This window comes from Rhincodon typus, chromosome 4 (assembly GCF_021869965.1).
Source record: "Rhincodon typus isolate 14 chromosome 4, sRhiTyp1.1, whole genome shotgun sequence".
Lineage (NCBI taxonomy): Eukaryota > Metazoa > Chordata > Chondrichthyes > Orectolobiformes > Rhincodontidae > Rhincodon > Rhincodon typus.
The window spans coordinates 96,186,353-96,198,378 of NC_063335.1; the positions used below are offsets into that span (position 1 = coordinate 96,186,353).

Sequence of the window (12,026 nt, forward strand, 5' to 3'; positions counted from 1 at the left end):
GGTGGTTGCCCGATATGGAGACAGAGAGGTCCAGGAAGGGGAGAGAGGTGTTAGAGATGGTCCAGGTAAACTTAAGGTTGGGGTGGAAGGTGTTAGTGAAGTCGATGAACTGTTCGAGCTCCTTGTGGGAGCACGAGGCGGCGCCGATACAGTCATCAATGTAACAGAGGAAGAGGTGGGGTTTAGGGCTGGTGTAGGTACGGAAGAGGCATTGTTCCACGTAACTTACAAAGAGGCAGGTGTAGCTTGGGCCCATGCGCGTACCCATGGCCACTCCCTTTGTCTGTAGGAAGTGGGAGGAATTGAAAGAGAAGTTGTTGAGGGTGAGGACGAGTTCGGCTAAGCGGATGAGGGTGTCAGTGGAGGGGGACTGGTTGGGCCTGCGGGACAGGAAGAAGCGGAGGTCCTTTAGGCCATCTGCATGGGGAATGCAGGTGTAGAGGGACTGGACCTCCATGGTAAAGATGAGGTAAACTTTTGCTGTGGATTCCCCTATTGCAAGAACATTCTTTCTCAGATAAGGAAACCAAAACTGTACACAGTACTTCAGGTATAGTCTTATCAATGCCCTATATAATTACAACAAGACATTACTGTTCCTATACTCAAATCCTCCTGCTATGGGAGCCATTTGCCTTCTTTACCACCTGCTGCACCTACATGCTTACCTTCAGAGACTGGTGCACAAGGACACTCAGGTCTTGTTCCACATTCCCCCATCTCAATTTATAGCGATTCACATACTACTCTGCCTTCTTGTTTTTGCTACCAAACTGGATAACCTCACATTTATCCACATCATACTGCATCAGTCATGCACTTGTCCACTCACTCAGCCTTTCCGCATCACAATGTAACATTTCTGAATCCTCCTCACAAAACACCCTCACGACCAGCTTTGTGTCATCTGAAAATTTAGAGATGTTACATTTGGTTCCCTCTTGAAATCATTACTATATATTGTGATTAACATGGGTCCTAGCACTAATCCCTGCAGTACTCCTCTAGGTGCCTGCTTTTTGGAAAAATACCTATTTATTCCTACTCTTTCCTTGCAGTCTGCCAAACTGTTTTCTAGCCATCTCAATACACTACCTCCATCCTGCGCACTTTAATTTTGCACACTGATCTCTTACGTGGGACTTTGTCAAAAACCTCCCGAAGGTCCAAATAAACCACATCGAGTTCATCAACACTACCAAGTTACATCCTCAAAAAATTCCAGCAGATTTGTCAAGCGCGATTTCGCTTTCACAATCCTGGCACTGATAACCTACTGTCCATTCATATAACTGTATGCCACCAGGAGTGGCAACTGGATTGTGGAACATGGAGCAAAGATTTCAGTTTAGGTCTCCACAATATTTACCTGGGTAGTTTGTAGCAATCTCACCCACTTTGCAGGTCACACTTCCAAGAAAGACTCTTGCATTCTCTGGAGGTGCTGTATCTCAGGTGACTCAGTAAACCCAGGCTTCAGTTACACTTTCAGGAGCATGGAATAGTTCCCATGTGGGACTATTAGAACAGGAGGGGAGACTCCTGATATTCTGACCGACATTTATCCTTCAACTAAGATTGATCAGATTATCTATCATTTATTTTGTTGCCATTTGAGGGAGAAAGCTGGTAGCCAATGTTCCCTGCATACACTCCCAACACTGAATATATTTCAAGTGGCTGCAAACGGCACTGGGGCGTCCTGCGTTTGAGAAAGATGCTATATAAATGTAAGTATTTGTCATTCTTTCTCAGGTAACACGCCGATGGTAATTTAAAAGTGAAAAGGTTCGACTCTGCTTCTAGTGATAAATTTGAGCACAATTTCCGTATATTCAAACAACGACTGAAACACGGAAACCGTTCATAACAAAAGGAAAGATTCAATCCAGCAAATATCGTGCAATTTTTAGAACCATAATATATACCAAATTCATCATGTTAACTCATCTCGGGCTCTTTAAAAAAACTGTTTTTCATAAACAATCCGCTCTTCTGCTCTCATTCCTATCCTTCCCACTTTTCTGGTGACGGGAAACATTGTTTGCAGCTAAGAACTTTACAGCTCCTCAAATTAAAGCGAGAGAGAGAAAAAAACCGCTTCAGTTTTCTGGCTAACAAAATAAAACGGACAAACACATACGATTTACATTAACGCAGCTCTGCAACGAAAAATTAATGAAATGAAACGGATCAGCAATTAAAACACAGCGGACATGAAAATAATTGGCATTTTCTTTTTACGAAGGCGGACTATTCTAAACGAAGAAATCTCCAAATAAAGTTGTACACTTACCCCCACCGGGATCAGACATGCATCAAGTTTGGAGCCATCAGCAAAACAAAGAGAATCTTGCAGCGGAGGCGGGCAGTCTCATTAAATACACCAAGAGCAGAATCCTTCCTCAACAGGGAGATAAAGTCCAGTTAGATAATGGGCTGGAAACCAGTCGCCCTAAATACAAGCTCCACCTAGCTGCATAGCAGGCAGCAAACCAGTGAGAACAGAAATGAAACAGTTGACCACCTCCCACCCTTCCTACTCCTCCTCCAGGAGTTGGCAAAGTCAAGACGTAGCAAACAATGAATCATGACTTTTACCTTTGCACATGGGAGCATAGAATTATAAAATAGTGGATGACTTTGCGGCCCAGCTCTGTCTACCGAACAATCCAGCTGGTTCCCAGTTCTTTGCACATTTCACAGTTACGTTTTTTTAAATTTGCCTCCCCGTCACTTTCCAAATCATAACAGTGCTCCTAGTAAGAAAAAAAATTCTTAATTGCTCCCATGCGTTTTCTATCTGTGTCATTGGGAATAATTTCCTTCTCCTTCCTCAAACATCTTCTGTAATTTTGAACACCGATTAAATCTCCCTTGAAAGTTTTATTTCAAACTAATCTCAAAGTCTCTAGTCTCTACATATACCTTGTGCCAATTTTCACCAAGTACCTGAAGTATTTTAATTAATTCGTGGGATGTTGGCATTGCTGGTTAAGCCAGTCTGTGATGCCCTTCACGAGGATGTTACATTGACTTGCCATTTACTTACACAGTCCAGGTTGAAAATATCTGTAAAGATAGTACTCTGCATGGGAAACACACGTACTTTCCAAATGGGTGGAATGTAAATTCTTGTCACCAGCCATCTTGACCATGTCATTGGTTGTTATCAGTCATCTCTGTGCAGCAGATATAATCACAGTTGACCTTCAAATTGTCACTTACCTGTCACAATTCTCAAAGGCATTGCAAGATCTCGTAAACTGCATGACAGAGCTGATGTCTCTGATCTTGAACTGTATGTATTTGCTACATGCTGTTACATAAAATGATGTCTTCCTTTGGTGATGCAGGAGGTTCAGGGTTTCAGTTTTTTCTTACATTCTTACCACACTGACAATCTTCTCTATTTGTGTGGCACAGCTTGTGCTGCAAATATCAGAATAAGGACCACTACGTCAAAGGTCATTAACAAGATATTCCAGCAGTCTTGAAATTGTTGGATTCTGAAGGACAGGATTTACGTGCATTTGGAGAGACAAGGACTGATTAGGGATAGTCAGCATGGCTTTGTTCATAGGAAATCGTGCCTCACAAACTTAATTGAGTCTTTTGAAAATGTGACCAAGAAGATAGATGAAGGCAGAGTGGTAAATGTTGTCTACATGGACTTTAGCAAGCCTTTGACAAGGTGCTGCGTTGTAGTTTGGTTAGTAAAGTTAGATAACATGGGATCCAGGGAAAGCTAGCTAGTTGGATTCAAAATTGGCTTGATAGTAGGAGATAGAGGATGGTGGTGGAGGGTTGCTTTTTGGACTAGAGGTCTGTGACCAGCAGTGTTCTGCAGGAATTTGTATAAACGGTTTGGATAAGAATATGGGAAGCATGGTTAGCAAGTTTGCAGATGACACCAAAGTTGGTGGCAGAGTGGACAATGAGGAAGGTTATCTAAGAGTATAATAGGATCTCGATCAGTTGGGCCAATGGGCTGAGGATTGGAAGGTGAAGTTTAATTTAGATTTTGACAAGACAAACAAGGGCAGGACCTACACAGTGAATGGTAGGGACCTGGGGAGTGTAGTCAAACAGAGAGACCTAGATGTTCAGGTGATAGTTCACTAAAAGTGGCATCACAGGTAGACAATGTGGTGAAAAAGCCATTTGGCACCCTTGCCTTTATCGGTCAGAGCATTGAATACAGAAATTATGTAGCAGCTGTACAGGATATTGTTGAAGCCACTTTTGGAGTACGGCATACAGTTCTGGTCAACCTATAATAGGAAGGATATTATTTAATTGGAAAGGCTACAGAAAACATTTACAAAGATGTTACTGGGCTGGACGATTTGAATTAGAAGAGGCTGGATCAACTGGGACTTTTTTTCCCCTGGAACGTTGGAGGTTGAGGGGTGACCTGATAGAAGTTTATAAATTAATTGGGGGCATAGATAAGGTAAATTACAAAATTCTTTTCCGTTCGGTAGTAGAGTTCAAAACTAGAGGGCATAATTTTAAGGTGAGAGGAGAAAAGATTTAAAAGGGACCTGAGTGCCACTCCTCACACAGATGGTGGTTCGTATATGGAATGAACTACCAGAGGAAATGGTAGATGCAGGTACAGTTACAACATTTAAAAGACGTTTAGATAAGTACATGAACCAGAACGGCTTAGAGGGATATGGGCCAAGTGCAGGCATGTTGGACTAGTTTAGTTTGGGAAACTTGGAGTCTGTTTCCTTGATGTATGACTAAGATATTGAGGACTATGCTGAAATGTTATTTCCGTCTAATACAAATGCTGACAGCTCACATTACTAAGAACCTGTTCTGATTGTGATTGTTCCCTGGGCAGTTCATTAGAAAGGATCTAATTACAGCAGATGATAACATCACTGTGGCAATGATTTCACCGCAAAATTGTGGGGGAAATGATTGCCAGCCCTGGACAAGCACCAACCTCCAGCAGCTGCCAAACAACCTCCACATGAAGGAAAAAAAAAACAACAGAACATTCCCTCAAGATACAAAAGAGGTACCTGCGTCCCAGAGGCACATCATTTCCTCCAGGTTGAGGATATCCTGTGACACTGTCACAGATCTATGCCATCTCTGCTGGACTGGGATGTGCAACTTGAAAGCGTGGGTGGTCAACTTATTCCGGCGGCTTGTCAAGGTGTCAGCTGGATTAAAGTTTTATACATGTGGCAGCTTCCAATTATCCACTGGGAACCTACAGGGCCACAAATGTAACAAAGCTGTTAGCACGTCAATTTATGACAGACCATACCCCTTCATCTTGTTTCTCTGTAATAAGGTCAGTACTGCAGCTTAGGCTCTATGCTTTGCCAGCATGGCAGGTTTCTCCCAGCTGCAAGACACTGTACACACCTTGCACTGAAAGCACCATTTCGTAATATAGCTGACTTCATCAACAGAGAGCAGTTCCACTCCATCAATGTACAAGTCATTTGTGACCATTGGTACCACATCTTCAAAGTCTGCCCCACGTACCAGGGGAGTCGTCTCAGTAGCTGTATCTTTGAAAATTCTCATGATCCTGCTTCATTTCAAGGGCCTGATGCTTTGCTTTGTTTGGTTACTGGGTGTCAAAGACTACCTTCTGCAACCATGACTAATTTCTCCATTACACAATCCTCTGATTGAGGCTGAGAATGCATACATTACAGCCCATGCTTCCACCATCGCCGTCATGGAGATGATAAGCCTTCTCACAGTTAGGTGTGCTGTGAAGGGATATTTATGGCTGGCATTGATTGACCTTGTGCAGAGCTGGGCTTTAAATCTGGCAGTGGCAGCACTAATCCCAACAGATCCTGTCATTGGCAAGTTTATGTGCCGCTGGTGAGTTCAAACGAGAGCAAAACCATAGAAGACCTCAGCTACAAGGATAGATTGGAGAAGTTAGGACTGTTTTCATTGGAGAGAAGAAGGCAAAGAGTAGATCTGATAGAAGTCTTCAAAATCATGAGATGTCCAAATGGAGAAGACAGGGAGAAACTGTTGCTGCTCGTATAAGCGTGAAGAATGAGAGGGCACAGATTTAAAGGGATTTGCGAATATGAGAAAGGTGTTTCACATAATGAATGCTTTGGGTTTGGAATGCACTGCCTGAAAGTGTGGTTGAAGCAGGTTCATTTGAGGCATTCAAGAGGACATTGGACGATTATTTGAAAAGAGTGTCATGGTGTCATGGTACATGCATACTGGAGTAATCAGTGTAAAATAAGTTGCTGGAGCTCACGGAGAGAGAGCATCTATGAAGCACCCTGATTGCTGACTGTTTTCTTTTTGTGTAAAATTCAATCTTATAGGATAAAGAGACTCCTAAATCAAAGTTGGCAACAAAAAGTTAATGTTTCTCAAAACAGAAAACAGGTTTCTTGAAATCTGTATGACTCACACTGTCTTCAAACATCATAGTGTTCTGGGGACACGAGTTCAAAATCCTAACATGACAGATGGTGAAACTTGAGTGCAATTAAAAACCTGGAATTTCAAAGAAAGCTAACCATGGAACCACTGTTGAGTGTCATAAAAAGAAAATATCTGGTTCACTAATGTATATTTCAGGAAATTAAACATGCCATCCTTACCTGGTCTGGCCTACATGTGACTCTGAACCCACAGCAATGCGGTTAACTCTGAACTGCCCTCTGGATATTTAAGGATGAGCAATAAATGTTTTCCAAGCCAACGATGTCCAGATCCCATCAACAATCTGTTTAAAAAGTGTAAGATCTAGGACCTCCAACTCCACCAAATTATTAAAAGTCATTAAAGTTATAGTTTAATTCCCAAGCACTCTTTCTGCAAAGAGCTATTTTAGGTTTGGCATGTTATTTTTGCAGCTGGTCACTTTTGTACACCTGGAACATCTCTTTTCCGCTGTATGTAATTTTCTCACAATAAAAAAGGATTCGCAAAATCCGCCTGCAGTGCTAGAACTGGAGCTTCATCCAAAAAAAGGCTGATGCTCTGCTTTCTCTGCTTCTGAAGATTCACAGTTATAAAAAAGAGTTTACATTTAATACAGAACTCTGGTGATCAGGAAGGACATAGATTACAAGAGATCTTGTTTCTATGGTAATGATTAGTGTCACAAAATAACAGAAGAGTTATGATGCAGAAGGAGACCATTTGGCCCATTGTGTCTGCACTGATATCCAATGACTATTATGACTTAGAGACATTCTCCTGCCTTTTTTCTTCCATACCCTGGCACACTATTTTCAAATAATCGTCCAATGTCCTCTTGAATGCCTCAAATGAACCTGCCTCAACCACACTTTCAGGCAGCGCATTCCAAACCCAAAGCATTCATTATGTGAAACACCTTTCTCATATTCGCAAATCCCTTTAAATCTGTGCCCTCTCATTCTTCATGCTTATACGAGCAGCAACAGTTTCTCCCTGTCTTCTCCATTTGGACATCTCATGATTTTGAAGACTTCTATCAGATCTACTCTTTGCCTTCTTCTCTCCACTGAAAACAGTCCTAACTTCTCCAATCTATCCTTGTAGCTGAGGTCTTCTATTAGTTAGCCAGTCTTCTATGTCTGCTAATATCCTAAATCTCAACATTATAGCGTTCTGAGGGAGGGTCACCGGACCCGAAACGTTAACTCTGTTTCTTCCTTCACAGATTTAGGATCTGCTGAACTTCTCTAGCAATTTTGTTTTTGTTCCTGCATCCGCAGTTCTTTCAGTTTTTATTATAGTGTCTGATCTAATTAAGTAGCCTTATGTACAGTATCTTAAAACATGTCTTTTGGAAGTCCAAATGTAATACATAGACTGGTTCCCTTTATCCATATTGCTTTTTACCTCCTCAAGGAATTTTAGGTTTTTTTTTTCAGGCTTTATTTCCTTTTCGTGAAGCCTTGCGGGTTCTGTTTTATCGTATTATGTATTTTTAAATCCTCTGCTATTACATCCTTTATATAACAGATTATACAAGGGCAGTATTAATTCCCCAGACAATACATATTTAAAGTGGCACAAGGCAATAGGCATAAGTTAGCAGCCAAAGGATTTTGCAAAATAACTGACAGATACTGCCATATTAAATAAAAATCACTTAATATCAACTTCTGCAGATCGGTGAGGTCACAGAAAATTAATTTTCATCACAAATGCAGTTGGCAAAATGGAAAGTCGGAAGATTTTAACAAGCAGTTTCTGCCTATTTACAAAATAAAAACCAAAGAGTGGGAAAGAAAATGTTGCAATGATGGGAAGGGAGGAAGTGCAAGATGGGGGAAATGGAGAAGGCTGCAAAGGAAAGAAAAATATTTTAAACCTATCAACTAACTTAGACATAGGAATTCACCAAGGTAAAAACCAATAACCAAAAACCAGTCCTGCTGAGCTTTTCCAGCAACTTTGTTTTTGTTTTTGTTTTCTGCCTATTTACTGCTCATTAGATCTCAGCTCCAGATTTAAATTTCACAACAGCCAAATTGTTCATTGCAATAGCCATCACCATATTGTTTTCTCCATGGAGTGCTTACTGAACTTATGCAGCCTTAAGCTAAGGATTCCAAATTCCTGTTCAAGGAATCATTACCTTGGTGAATTCCTATGTCTCAGTTAGTTGATAGGTTTAAAATATTTTTCTTTCCTTTGCAGCCTTCTCCATTCCCCCCATCTTGCACTTCCTCCCTTCCCATCATTGCAACATTTTCTTTCCCATTCTTTTCTTCCCTTCCACCTTGCAATCTTCTCTTTCCCCTCCCAGTGCAGCCACACTTTATCCCACCCCTTGCGGTCTTCTTCCTTCTCTTGTCACTTGGATCGACTTGCACCCCAGATCCTAGCAGCTACTTACTTCCCCCCTTGCAGCCTCGTGTCCCTGATTCATGGCGTCCACTTTGGCTTAGACGCAACTGACAGCAATCCCAGCAACTTGTTCAGGGCAACCAATGACACACTGAACTGTACCTTCAAACACAGGCTGGTTCTCGCTCAGATTCTCTGTTGGTAGGTTCATGAGGCAGCCAATCGCAGAAAAGGAATGAGAAGCAGTCTGAGTCTGCAGAAGCATGAGAGACGGAATTTCTGATTGGAGAAGCAGCTCCTCACAGACTATCTCTCTATCTAAGGCACAGGGGCAACCTTGCTCTGATTTGTCACCACTGGATAGAGGGGTGGTGCTGTCAGGTCCTGGAGATCAGCACAGTCAGAAATCCCACCCCAGCCCTTTCTCAGGCTCTGGAAAAATGTTATGAAATCATAGGTAATTTTAGAGATAAGTTAGTAAAGATATGTATTAATGTTGTGATATATGACATTAACGAGGATGACACAATTCAAGTTAAAAAGTAGCTCTAGGTACTCTGATCATTCAAATCAGCCAGGCATCCAAATTGAAGAATATTGCAGACTAATGTTACAGTCTGTGAGTTAACCTCCTGGATACACTGTCACACCTCAAATGTATGTAAATATAGTCTTGTATAAGTGAGAAATGCCTGGGTTTTCGTTTTGTCCTCAATATGCAAAGACTATATAGAACCGAACTGCTCTAGTGACTAAGTGTGGTAATATAATGATTTTTTATAAATGAAGTATATTTTTGAAAAAAAACAGTCACCAATTCCTTCTGGAATGGGCAAAGAAGGTATGGAGAGACATGCACTGGTTCTTGTCAAGGTTGATCCTGAGCAGCTCCGTGACTCAGGACCCTGAGCACTATGGTCTGTTTTCCGGGATGTACACAGGGATAAATATCGACTACCCCAGAGGACTGTCAACTCACTGAAAGATGCTCTTTGCTTTGCTCAAAACCTTGTAGGTCTTCCAGCAGAAAGAGTTGACCTCAACCAAGTGTTGCAAAGTGGCATAGTCCAAGGACTATGTGCTGAGGGACACACTAAAGCTTGGGGTAGCTACCACCAAAGCCTGGTGAAGAAAGACTACCATGTAAAGTCTTTCTGCTGAAGTCTGATGAGGATCTGCTCAGTTATCAGACCCTCTTGTCGCCTCAATGTATGTAAATGCTGTCCTGCATGAGTAAGAAATGCAAGGAATGTCAAATTGCAATGTTTGTTTCTTATGATAAGCAAAGATTGTACAGAACTGTCTTAGTACTGTGAATGTAGATGATTTTTAATGAATAAAATATATTTTTTGCAATAAATTAAAAAAAAACCTCCTGGACACCAGTAACTCAGAATACAGTCTGTTTCTTGTCTGCTTGGATTTTATTTCATCTTTATGTCTTCTTACTCTGCTTTTTCGCTCTTGCTTTATGATGCCATAGCCCAATTTGTTTTCTTTTTTGTTCCCTCTGCCTCTCTTTCTCTCACCTTCCCAATTTTTCTTTCTCCCTTCAGATGAGTAGCATGGTATGGTACAAAGAGAGGTGATGTGTAGGCAGGAATTGGAGAGGAAGTGGGGCTCTCAGCCTCTACTCTTAAGTGTAAAATTAATGTAGAAAATGAAAATCCAAAAAGCAATTGAATCTTGCTTTTCCTCAATGATTCTCTCTGTATTTATTTAGACACATGTACATTTCACACAAATTGCTATGAAATTACTTGAAACACAACAAAAAAAAAACTCTTACAGGCTAAAATATTCTTAGACATACAGTTTACCGAATTGATAGCATGGCATCTTGCAATTTTCAAATTTTTGTCAGTGACGTCAAGAGGTTTTACAAAAGGAGCCATTAAGTGATAAATGAAATGAAGGTTTCAAGTATGAACTGCAATTATTGATTCTGAAATATTTATCTCTTGTGAAAAGAAAATAATGGGAGACTTAACTGAAACTTTTAAAATAACGAACCATTTCAATGATTTGGAAATACGCATTTATTTTGCCTTGTATATAATTCAGAAGACATGGATTGAAGATAGGGGAGACTAAATTGCTAAGTCACAAAGAACTATTTCAGTAAGAAAAATGATCAACATTTGAAATAAGCATTCAATGCAGAGGGAGAAACATGAAACCAAGGATTTTCACAATTAAAACAGACAACTTCCAAGCCTCAGAAGGAATTCATAATCATTAATGTTTAGAAATAATCTGAAAACTTTGCACAATCTACAAGCAGACATCACAACTGCAGTGAGAGATAGCGTGATCGAGTATTTATTTCTAGGATTTTAGAGCAGCATGGGAACTCAGTGCAGAGGGGAAGAGGTGCTTTTTGCTTGCTTTATTTGGTTCATAGTTTGGAGGGTCTTTTTAATGGGATAAATGAATCAGGATCAAAGGCCCAGAACAAAACATTAAGTGACATCACTAGAAAACCACGATTTCATTGAATGACAATAGCTGCTAACCTGATTATCTATTGTAGGGTACTTTCAGATTAAATGTAAATCAAAAACATATGAAGTCCACTTCACTCGATGAAGAAGCAATTTTCCAAAAGCTTGTGATTTCAAATAAACCTGTTGGACTATAACCTGGTGTCGTGTGACTTCAGAATTTTTTGAGGAGGTAATGAGCAAGTTAGACAAAGAAAAGCCTGTATATGTGATCTATTTGGATTTCCAGAGGCCGGAATAAGAGGAATGCAGATATTTAAGATGGCTGTGAGCCGATAGAAGATTGCAGAGATAAACAGGGATGAGGTGTGAAGGGATTTGAAAACAAGGGGCAGAATTTTAAAATTGATACGTTGTGTAAAAAGGATGCAATGAAGGTCAGTGAGCACAGGGGTGAAGGGTGAATGGGATTTGGTACGGATAAGGGCACAGGTAGTGAAACTTTGGATGATATCAAACTTATGTAGGGTAGAATGTGGGACAATGGCCTGAATGCATTTGAATTGGCAAATATCACAGTAAGAAAGGTGTGGATGAGGGTTTTGTACCATTTGAGTTTGTCTGGATTAGTGTCTGAGATTGTGTGAATAGCACTCTCATAATGATGATGTAAGATCACACATTACTGAGAAACTTGAAGAGAGAATGATCAGTGCTGTAAGACCTAGTTATGGAGAGCTTATAATATAATAATAGTTTGAGCAGTCCAATGATTCATTA

The 12,026-nt window shown here is 40.6% G+C and overlaps 1 protein-coding gene across 1 annotated transcript in view; it reads right to left on the reverse strand.

Annotated features, from left to right (window-relative positions):
- The window catches only part of LOC109936145 (CMP-N-acetylneuraminate-beta-galactosamide-alpha-2,3-sialyltransferase 1-like), a 93,034-nt gene extending 84,075 nt beyond the window's left edge, over positions 1-8,959 (reverse strand). Inside the window, exons 1-3 of the mRNA XM_048596079.1 lie at positions 8,852-8,959; positions 5,040-5,233; positions 2,297-2,400 (exon numbers count right to left, since the gene is read on the reverse strand). The gene's annotated coding sequence lies outside the window, so the exon portion shown is untranslated. The remainder of the gene's footprint in view (positions 1-2,296; positions 2,401-5,039; positions 5,234-8,851) is intronic.
- Positions 8,960-12,026: the final 3,067 nt, after the last annotated feature.